Source organism: Rhinopithecus roxellana, chromosome 8 (assembly GCF_007565055.1).
Source record: "Rhinopithecus roxellana isolate Shanxi Qingling chromosome 8, ASM756505v1, whole genome shotgun sequence".
Taxonomy (NCBI): domain Eukaryota; kingdom Metazoa; phylum Chordata; class Mammalia; order Primates; family Cercopithecidae; genus Rhinopithecus; species Rhinopithecus roxellana.
Window position 1 is genome coordinate 115,720,584 of NC_044556.1, and position 12,134 is coordinate 115,732,717.

Here is a 12,134-nt window from a genome sequence, read left to right on the forward strand (position 1 = left end):
CAACTCTGAAGCATAGAGCAGTCCTCACCAGACACCAAACCTGCCAGCACCTTGATCTCGGACTTTCCAGCCTCCAGAACTGTGAACAGTAAATGTCTGGTTTTTAGAAATTACCCATTTCGGCCGGGCGCGGTGGCTCACGCCTGTAATCCCAGCACTTTGGGAGGCCAAGGTGAGCGGATCACGAGGTCAGGGAATCGAGACCATCCTGGCTAACACAGTGAACCCCATCTCTACTAAAAATACAAAAAATTAGCCGGGCGTGGTGGCAGGAGCCTGTAGTCCCAGCTACTCGGGAGGCTGAGGCAGGAGAATGGCGTAAACCCGGGAGGCGGAGCTTGTAATGAGCCAAGATCGCGCCACTGCACTCCAGCCTGGGCGACAGAGCGAGACTCCGTCTCAAAAAAAAAAAAAAAAAAAGAAATTACCCATTTCAAGATATTTTGTTGCAAACAGACTAAGACAAGCAGGATTTCTGGCCACTAGCCAATAGATGCCAGCAGCAGCCCCCGAGCTGGGACAACCCAAAATGTCTCCAGACATTGCCAACTGTCCCCTGTGAGGCAAAAAATCACCTTGATGGACAAGCCACTTCAGCCCTGAGCTGAAACTGAGGGAAATCCTGCTTCCCTGTGGGAACGGGGTATGGAGCTCAAAGCTCAAGGCAACAGCTTCCTCCTCATCAATCTCTAATTCCACCTTGGGTTTTCCAACATCTTTTATACCCTCACGTGGCAAAGGCTCAAGGGTTGCAATACCCGTTTTCAAAAACCCTTTTTCTAATACTAGAACAGACCCCTGCCATCTCCGTGGGAAACATGAGAGTATTTGGAACCTGGAGTTCTGGCACCTCAATCAAAACTGAGACATAAATTATCCCATTCTCTCATCCTATTATGCTATCATTTTTTTGTGAAAGAAAAACGGGGCATACATACATATCACACATGTATTTGCTAGTACAGTCTCTGCATAGAGCATCTTTGGGAAGACTCACAAGAGTCTTGAATGATAATATTTGTTTTTGTTTTTGTTTTCTGAGGTATTTTTTTCTAGGTGGCTGGACAAGCAAAGATAGAGACTTTTCACTTTTATAACTTTTGAATTTGAAACCATTTCACCTTTAAAAGATAAAAAGAGCCAATAATTCAGAAAAATAAAAGAAAGAAAGAAAGAAACCCCAGTTTTAGGACCTTATAAGGAGAGGCAGGATTGCATACGAAAAAAGCCCATATGGGCTTTATTTGTTATTAGAAGGCAAGAAGGTCCAGCTGCTCTGTGGCCCAAGACTGTCCCGGGGTAAAAACTGAAGCAGACAAAAACAATTCGTGTAATTGTTATACAGATACCTCAGGTCTGTGACATTCTGCCTCTGAAGAATCCATTTAAAAACTGATAATTCCGGCCGGGCGCGGTGGCTCAAGCCTGTAATCCCAGCACTTTGGGAGGCCGAGAGGGGTGGATCACGAGGTCAGGAGATCGAGACCATCCTGGCTAACACGGCGAAAACCCGTCTCTACTAAAAAATACAAAAAACTAGCCGGGCGAGTTGGCGGGCGCTTGTAGTCCCAGCCACACGGGAGGCTGAGGCAGGAGAATGGCGTAAACCCGGGAGGCGGAGCTTGCAGTGAGCTGAGATCCCGCCACTGCACTCCAGCCTGGGCAACAGCGCGAGACTCCGTCTCAAAAAAAAAAAAAAAAAAAAAACTGATAATTCCTACCTGACAGCTACAAAATCAGTGTCCTCCTCCCTTCTTTTCCTTCCTTCCTTCCTTCTTTCCTTCCCTGCCCCCTCCTTCCCTCCCTCCCTCCCTCTCTTCTTCCTTCCCTCCCTCCCTCTCTCTTTCCCTCCTTCCCTTTCTCCCTTCCTTCCTTCCTTCCTTCCTTCCTTTCTCTCTCTCTCTCTCTTTAAGTATTCAAGTGCTCACTGTGTGCCAAGCACTGTCCCAGGAGCTGAGGATACAGCAGTGACCAAAACAAAACCCCTGGCCTTCACATATTCTAATGCAGGGAGAGAACAGAAAATGCAGAATAAGTAAATTATACAGTGAGTTAGAGAGTGAGAAATGCTAAATAGAAAAATAAAATAAGAAGAAGAATAAAAAATAAGAAAGTGACTGTTGAACAAACTCCCGAAGGTGCTGAGGATTTTCGGACTTGCACACAGGGCCTCATACTCAGAAGAGACCTACACTTGGTTTGATTCTCTGCTGTCAGCATCTTGACATTCCTAATGATTTTTTAACAAGAAGCCCCACATTTTCACTATACACTGGGTCCCACATATTCTGTAGCCAGTCCTGATTTCCGATAACTCGGGGATGAGCCTTTCAGGCAAAAGGAACAGCGTGAACATACCTGTTGGTGGGGTTAGCGCAGTAACGGGGGTGATGTGCACACATCATGAGGCCATCCTCAGGCTGGGCTTCCCTGGGTGAGATGGAAAACAAGCTGTGAAAACAGGAGTGATCCTACATATGTTTTAAAAGCACCACTCTGGATTTTTCTTGAGAACAGGCTCCAGGTGGGGAAGAATAAAATCAAGGAAATCAATTAAGAGGCTGATGAAATAATCCAAATGAGACCTGGCTCAGCCCCAGGTGTTGAGTGAAGGCAATGAGAGGTGGTCAAATTCTGGATGCAATCAGAAGGCATAGTTCACAGGATTTGCCAGATTCTTCTATAGGCTAAGAGAGTAAAAGAAGAGTCAAGGATGGCTCTAATGGTGGCCTGAGTAACTGATAGGAGCGAGTTGCTATTTTGAAATGCAGAAGACTGTGAGAGAAGGAAGTTTTTCAGGGAAGATGAGAAATTTATTTTTGAATTTTTAAGTTTAAGATAAACTATTTCACCTCTAAGAGGAGATGTCCAATAAGTAACTGAGTATCTGTGTCATGAGTTTGTGGGAGAAGTCTGTATTGACAATGTGTATTTAGGGGTCGTTAGCTCACACAGATGATATCTAAAGTCATGGCAGTAAATGAATCATCATGCAAGTATGTAGACAGAAAAGAAGTTCAAGGTCTGAGTTCTGAGATACACCATAGTAGAGGATGAACATGGGGGGGACCAGCAAGGGAAGGCTCCAAAGGTATGCTTTATATAGAAAAGTTATCATCCTAATGTAGACTAATTGAGAACATTTTTTGATATATTGAAAAATAAGAGACATACAGCGCTACAAACGCATACAGTTTTGACATCAGCCCAGGCTTTGGTCAGAGCTTCCAATTCGAACAACTCATTAGCAAATCTTGTAACTGGCTAGCAGAAGAGCCATGAAGCCCAAGCCATGAAAATTGTGACGATGATGATGATGATGATGATGATGAATTTTTTTATAACAGAGAGAAAGGCTAGACTTATGGGGTGACCAACAATGCTGGTTTATCCAAGAAGGGGATTTCCAGGACACAGGGCTGTCAGTGCTAAACCAGGTAAGGCATAGGCAAACTGGAATGAGTTGATCAATCCAACTTAATGTCAGTCCTTCACTCAAATGTAGCCCTCTCAGTTAATTAACTTGTATTTTCTCATCCATAAAAGTAGGAGTGACACAGGGTTGTTATTAAAATAAAATAAAGTAAGAAAATTGCCCATCAGAATGCCTGACACTTACTTAGTAGGTGTTCAATAAATTATGGCTATCATTAGAAGAAGAAAAGCACTCTGTGTACCTCAGTACACCCTATGGACACCATTGGATTATGGCAAGCAAAATATTGGCCTGGCACAGTGGCTCACACCGGTAATCCCAACATAGGCTAGGAGGCCAAGGCAGGCAGATCACTGGAGGTCAGGAGTTCGAGACCAGCCTGGCCAACATGGCGAAACCCCGTCTCTACTAAAAATACAAAAATTAGCCAGGCATGGTAGCATGTGCCTGTAGTTCCAGCTACTCAGGAGCCTGAGGCAAGAGAATCGCTTGAACCCAGGAGGCAGAGGTTGCAGTTAGCCGAGATGATGGCGCCACTGCACTCCAGCTTGGGCAACAGAGTGAGACTCCATCTCAAAAACAAAAAAATTAGAGTTCACAATTATGATCTTGAGTTACTAAAGAACGTTAAACTATGACTGTTATGTTCCTGTATAGCAATATTATCCATTAAGATGTGTGGGAGTCATGATACTAGGCATGAAATAAGGAGAGGAAGCTCAACACAATATTTGGTCCTACTGTACATAGTATTTACACTGCAATAATATCTACACTAGTTATTGAATTACAAGTTATAGAATTGAATTATAGACAAATTATGGAGAAATTAACAATAGTTTCAGAACATAGTGTAAATATTATTAATCTGTATATTGTGAAAGTACAGCTATAGTTGACAGAGGTAGCAAAGTGGAAATGGGATAAAGAAGGACAAAAACAGCAGAAGCATCAAGAGCCAACATGGGGAATTAAGAAATGCAATCTCTTGTTTGCGGAATAAGAAGTTGAAGTTGAATTGTGTTGCTTAAAGATGCCCTAATTCCAAGTGGAGAAACTGAGAAGGGTAATAGAACCATTTTGGAGGGTGGGAATATCAGATGAGAGAGAGAGAGAGAGAGAGAGAGAGAGAGAGAGAGAGAGAGAGAGCAGGAGAAAGCGAGGGGAGAGGGAGGGATGGAGAGACATCACATCTTCTCCCTCCCTTTCTCTCTCCTTGTCCTCTCTCTCTCATCTGATTTTAAACATATGCATTAATTCTATTTATGAAATTTTAAAAATAAAAACAGAAAGGATGTGAAAATGACTGCCAATTCAAAATAATTTAAAGAGAGAATATTTGGATGCATAAAGGCATTCGGCTTTTCAGAAAACGGAGTTATTACATACCCATTCCTTGAGTGTGTAAGAATACCAAGATCTTAATCCACCCAGTTTCCCTTTCACTCTGAAGCTGAACCACTCTTTATAGACACTGAAAATTGGATTCCTGTTCCTCAATTGCACTTTGTTTACACAAAGAGTAGGTACTCAATCAACCCCTAAGTACACCACCATTTTTTATGAAATCAGGCTTCCACCTGGGATAATAGCTCTAAGATATTCATTGCCTAACTTTCAAAGCTCTGCATTATTCTATATACAGGATGTTCCTGTCCAACTTGTCTTCCGTAAGAACTTCAATCAAATTAACAGACCACATTCAAATTTGTCAATTGTCCTAATAATAGCTATTATAGGTTCAGGAGCATACATAATGTGTAGTTGTCATCTCTCTTTAGTTTCCTTCAACCTGGACCAGTTCCTGAGTCTTACCTTATTTTTATGATCTTGATATTTTTAAAAAGAGCAGGTTACTCACTTTGTAGAAAGTCCATCAATTTGGGTTTGTTTAGTATTTCTTCATAATTACATGTAAGTTATACAGTTTTTGGCAGAAATACCCCAAAAGTGATGCTATGTTCTAATGCCATCCTATTAGGACATACACAATATCCATTTATGCTGTGATGTTTCAACTTTTTTTTTTTTTTTTTTTTTTTTGAGACGGAGTCTCGCTCTGTCACCCAGGCTGGAGTGCAGTGGCCGGATCTCAGCTCACTGCAAGCTCCACCTCCCGGGTTCACGCCATTCTCCTGCCTCAGCCTCCCGAGTAGCTGGGACTGCAGGCGCCCACCACCTCGCCCGGCTAGTTTTTTTTGCATTTTTTAGTAGAGACGGGGTTTCACCGTGTTAGCCAGGATGGTCTCCATCTCCTGACCTCGTGATCCGCCCGTCTCGGCCTCCCAAAGTGCTGGGATTACAGGCTTGAGCCACCGCGCCCGGCCGATGTTTTAACTTTTATAAGATAGTGTCTGACTCCTCTATTGTAAAATTAACTATTAAGTATTTGGTATTAATATGTAGTCTGTGGAGATAACTTTGGAATTATGTAAATATTCTAGTCCTTATCAAATGTTCACCTGCTAGTTTTAGGATCCACTGATGAGTCTTTCTTGAATCAGTTTTTACTATTAATGATTGCAAAATGATCCTAGCTCTATCATTTCTTCCATGCTTCTTAGTTGACATCTCACTACAAGGTAGAGTTTTCCGTGCTGCCCCAGTTATTTATTTATTCATGCATTTATTCATATCAGCATGGACTTGTGGATTTCTATTTTATTCAGTGGATTGTATCTGTTATTAGCATTATTTGTTTTGATGCTTAAATTATCCCAGATTTGGTCAGTGGAAACTTCATTAAGTTGGTTTCTGTGTTCTTGTGAATAAAAGGAATAATAATACCCCTTATTATTCTTCAAGCAATTTTTACTTTCTGGCACTAAAAATATCCTTCAGGCTCATCTTGTACTTGTTTGTTCCATATCTGGAATCAGCAATTTATTCAAGGATCCTTGGCTCCTTTTAGTAGAAAATAGTATTTAGAAACCAAGATCTGGGCACTACACATGCCCATGGCTACTGGGATATTATTGCTTCTAGGCCTTCACAAGAGACAGAACTAGAAATATATGAACACACACACATAGCCTAGATTTTTTTTTAAGTCAGTCTGTCAAAGCCATAGTCAAAACCATGAGCTCACACCAATATTTCCAATCCTTAACTAACACTCCAGGGTTTTTTCCAGCCTTTGCTTTTTCATGTTTGTAATCCCTTTCTCAGATGGTGAGAAATCTGGATTCCATTTACTCTCAATATATTTACTTTTTCAGTCAATCCTCTAGTATGTAACTAACCTCTTGGCCTCTCAGCATGTCCCTTTAGCTAACCCCAATTATACTGGCTGAACCATCAGCCCCAATCCCACCAAACACACTAACTCAACAGTTCAATCCTCAGCCCAGCAGTCCTGGCCACACTGGCTGATTCTGTGGCACTGGAGCCACCAATCATGCCAGCTGAAGGCTCAGCCCAAACTCTGCTGACCATGTTGACTGCACCAATCCAAAAACTAAGTTTTTAAAACCCAAATAGTCTTGCCATAATTAAAATAGTCTATTACAGAAGAAGAAAAAGACATCAGTGGAACAGAATAGAGAATCCAGAAATAGACCTAAATACGCATGGCATTTTAGTTCATAATAAAGGCACCATTTCCAACCAGTGGATTTATATGTAATCTAATCAGTGGGGTAAATAAAATAGTGTGGGGTTAACTGAAAGATTGTTAGGGAAAGAAAAGATGAATGTGTAGCACTATTGACACTGAAATTAATTATAATTGTATCAAAAATTTTGTATAAAATAAATCCATACAATTTCTGAATAAAGCATGAATTAATTTATTTAAGATTCTGGAACGAAAAAGGCCTTTCCAAGAACACCAAGACAGAAATTTGACACATTGAATCACATGAAATTTATTTTCTCTTTGACCAAAAATAAATCAATAAAGCCAAAAAATCATTGACAAATTGGAGAAAGACATTTTCAGTACAGGAAAGCAAACAACTAATGTTCGTAATTTACACAAAGTTTTATAGTGGTAAACAAAGTAACAGATAAACTCAAATAACAAATGCAAAATGCCAGTAAACTTCTGTTCCTTATAAATTACACAGTCTGGTCAGGCGCAGTGGCTTACGCTGATAATCCCAGCACTTTGGAAAGCCGAGGCAGGCAGATCACTTGAGGCCAGGAGTTTGAGACCAGCCTGGCCAATGTAGCAAAACCCCATCTCTACTAAAAACACAAAAATTAGCCAGGCATGGTGGCTCATGCCTGTAGTCTCAGCTACTCAGGAGGCTGAGGCAGGAGACTTGCTTAAGCCCAGGAGGCAGAGGTTGCAGTAAGCCAAGATCACACCACTGCACTCCAGCCTGGGTGATGGAGTGAAACTGTCTCAACAACAACAAAAATAACTAAAATTAAAAAATAAATTACACAGTCTAAGGTATTACATTATAGCAGCACAAAACAGGCTGAAAGAGTCACAATCTGTGATAATCTTATTGTTTTTATTGATAGGCTCCCTTGTTAAAATATGAGTTATATTAGTACCTGGCACCCAAGAGGCACTTAAAAAATGTTTATTAAATTAATGTTAAATGAGAGGATTCTGGAAAAGTAGTTTGAGGCTAGACTAGCAAGGATCTTGAAATGCCATTATTTGAGAGTTTGGACTTCATTCTAAAGGCATTGGTCACAGTCATCAAAGAAGATATCTGCTCTAGAAAAATAACTGTAATGGTGGTTGGTGATGAATTTTAAAGGGATAGCCAGTTAAAAGGTTACTGTGGCCAGGCATGGTGGCTCATGTCTGTCGTCCCAGCACTTTGGGAGGCTGAGGCAGGTGGATTGCTTGAGCCTAGGAGTTAAGAGACCAGCCTGCCCAACGTGGTAAGACCCAATCTCTACAAAAATTAAAATTTAAAAAACTAGCAAAATGTGGTGGCACACAACTATAGTCCCAGCTACTCAGGAAGCTGATGCAGGAGGATCACTTCAGCCTGGGAGGTCAAAGCTTCAGTGAGCCATGATCACATCACTGCACTCCAACCTGGGCAACAGAGCAAGACCCTGTCTCAAAAAAAAAAAAACAAGTTTTGGTAATTGCTCAGGTCAGAGGAGACTTCAGCCTGAACTAGGGCAAAGGGACTACAAGAGAAACTGTTTTGAGGTGCCATCAACACAAATTGGTAATAACTAAAACCTCTATTTATTAAGTGCCTATAGTAGGCCCAAACACTGTACTATCTTTACAGTGGCCAAGTAAGATTGGTGTTAATATACCAATTTTGCAAATAAAAAGGCAAAACAAGTTGCAGAGAACTTAGATACATTCCCCCAAAGTCACACAGCTAAATAAGTGGCTCTTCTGGATTCCACTGCAGGGCTATCTCATTCCCAAGTCCAAGGAATGAAGGAAAAGGAGTGATGCTAAGTTTCCAGCTAATGTAATTACTCAGATTACTTCCTTCACTGAAATATGTAAAGTTTTTATTGGAATTGTAATGAATGTGGCTTTGGACATGCTGTGTATGAGAATCCTGTAATACAGTAGGTGTTTCTGCATGAAACAGAAACTGACCCTGGCTACCTTGCTGAATAGGGTAATTCTTGGAAGGCTATCAGGCTCACACAGTCACAGTTAGGCTGGAGGTACAGGCTTCATAAAAAGGCCAAGAAGTCACAGAGTTCCAGATGGCTAGGCGACGGAAAGAAGTCACATATGTATTCATTTCACAAATAGCTACTGAGTGTCTGTGATGGTTAATACTGAGTGTCAACTTGACTGGATTGAAGGATGCAATATTGATCCTGGGTGTGCCTGTGAGGGTGTTGCCAAAGGAGATTAACATTTGAGTCTGTGGGCTGGGGAAGGCAGACCTACCCTTAATCAGGTGGGCACCATCTAATCAGCTGCCAGAGAATATGAAGTAGGCAGAAAAACGTGAAGAGACGAGACAGGCCTAGCCTCCCAGCCTACATCTTTCTCCCGTGCTGGATGCTTCCTGCCCTTGAACACTGGACTCCAAGTTCTTCAGTTTTGGGACTCGGACTGGCTCTCCTCTCCTTGCTCCTCAGCTTGCAGACAGCCTATTGTGGGACCTTGTGATGGTGTAAGTTAATACTTAATAAACTCCCCTAGTTCTGTCCTTCTAAGAGAACCCTGACTAATACTGTATGCCAGGCATTTAAGAGCAATAGGGATACAGTAATAAACACTGTATCTCCATCTTCATGTAACTTACTATTGAGTAGGAAAGCCAGATAATAAAACAAATAAATTAAATAAAAAATACAAAATAGTAGTAAATTTTACTTATTACCAAAAATAGTAGTAAATAAAACAAGGAAGGGGAATAAAGAGTACCTTGAGAAGAGGGAGGCTGTAATTTTTAATGGTGTAATCAGAAAAGACTCTGAGAGGGATATGGTCTTCCCACTGCTGCCACCATAATGAATGGAGATCTCCAAATGTCCCCATGTTGCTGTTAATTCTCTCAAGAATCCGAGTGAGTCCTGGGAGCAAGCATCTGACTGGCAAAGCTGAAGGCACATGCCCACCCCCTTAGTGCCTCTGAAGTGAGGGAGAGGGAGAACTAGCCCTTTAACTTTTTTACAGTAGGTACCTACTTTCAAACAACATATTTTAAAATAAGAGATTTTCCTAAAAACAGAAGGACATTTGGACTCTAGACAACCAAAACAGTCACATAAATGGGGGAAATCATTAAGGGAGAGTCAAAGAAAAGACTCATAGAAGAATGAGGGGGAAAAAATAGAGGCTAGGACTCTGGAGAGCCTTGAAAACATTTTAAGAGGCAGGGAGACAAAAAGGGACCAGCAAAGAAGGCAAGAAAGAAAACAATCAGGACATAGCAACGTCTGAGAATCCAAGGACAGAAAGCATTTACAAGGCAAATGGTGACCTTTGAGAGAGCAGTGTGAGATGACGTTTGGAAGCACAAGCCAGATTGTAAATGGAAAAGGAATTAATGATGAGTGAAGTTAAGTACAGAGTAATTTCTGAGCCAGTGTTACACATCCATAACTTACATTGTTGTAATAGTGTTGCGGAATCAGGAGCACCAGAGAGAGACCTTGGGGTGTATACGGGAGGGTATCTACATGCATTCAGACCCAGCAGACTTAACATCCAAAGATTGGGCCCAGAACAAAGACAGCACTTGACTTTCAGACACACTTTAAAAAGGGATGGGCTAGCTTGAAGCAGGCTTACAGTGGTGTGAAAGCAGGGATACAGAGGCAGGACAAAGACAGTTAATCAAACTGTAACAGGTTCATAACTCAGGATTACACATGATCATGGCTATGTAACCCAGATGTCCATTATCTAAGTTTGCCTAGTGCCTAGCACAGCTTATTCCATGGCCTTCACTATGGCATCCAGGAGATCTGCTCAGACGGTTTATGAACTTCACTCCACTGATTAAACAGAAGACTTGAAGTCACCAGTTACAGAGAACAGGAATTTATAAACTCATATCATAAAACAAAGGAAAATTTGTTTTTCTTCTCCCTGCATGGAGGGAGTGCTGGGAGAGTTTCCAGAGCACATTCCTTTGTGTCCTGGCTCCTTAGACAGTATTATCAAGACTTTACCTGGGTCTGGGCTGTGCCTGTTGCTGCCTCTGGAACAAGTCAGCCTAATGCAGGAAAGCTTATTTCTCTTTTTAATTTTATTTTTCTTTCTTTAATTTTCCGCCTCAATAAGACTTGCAAAATATATTATCCTGAGACAAAAGGGCAGGACTTTTGTGTAGCACTTTGTCCTCACTTCACTTTAACTTCACAATAACTTTGTGAGAAAGGTCTTATTCCCATTTAGTGAGACAGAGGAAAATGATATCCAATATTCAGCGTGGGAGACGACTGTAACTCTCTTCCTGGAATGCATCTTGTTGATAGAGATCAAAACCTAGAAATTCCTCTGCAAAGGAATTCAGTGAAAAAAAAAAAGTCATAAGCATGTACACATATTTCTCTACAAGGTTGTACACTGCAATAGGAAACAAGTGAAAGCAAGCTAACTCCAACGAGAGGATTGGTGCATCCATGCTATGAAAAGACATGCACTGATTGCCAAATAATGTTGCAGCATGAACCATTCAAGAAATGAAAAGCGTCCTACGTGAAAAAAATAGAGTGGATGACAGGAGCTTTCTAGTCCACAACATATTTAGGTTTCCAGTTGCAAATCAATAAAGTGACATTCTGCTCTATGTATAAAAAAAAAACCCGAAAAGAAATGAAAAGCAAAAAAATGGTTTACATTTTATGAAGTGAACAGACCACAAAACAGAATATACAGTACGATTCCATTGTGTGTATGCAATTTTTTTGTGGGCTTTTCTGTATTTCAAAAAATTCTAATATAAAGGAATACTGCTTTTGTAATAAGATTTCTAAAAGGAGGTCGTGAGTGATTAAGTACTTGTCTGTGGTCCGAGATAACTGGCAAAGGAGAGGCCAAATTTTTTTTTTTTTTTTTTTTTTTTTTGAGATTGCAGTCTCTGGTGTAAAATGAGGGTGCAAGGTGCATCCCCGCTCCTGGTTTTTGAATCATCCCTTCTGCCACCTCGGAATGACTTTTCTTACGTACAACAGCCAGCAAGTGGAGAAACTTACCTCAGTAATGCCAAACTGTCTCCCTAACTTACTTCCTTTCAATGTTCAAGCAAAACAAAACCCTCTCTACATCCAACATGACAGAAACCTTTCTTGT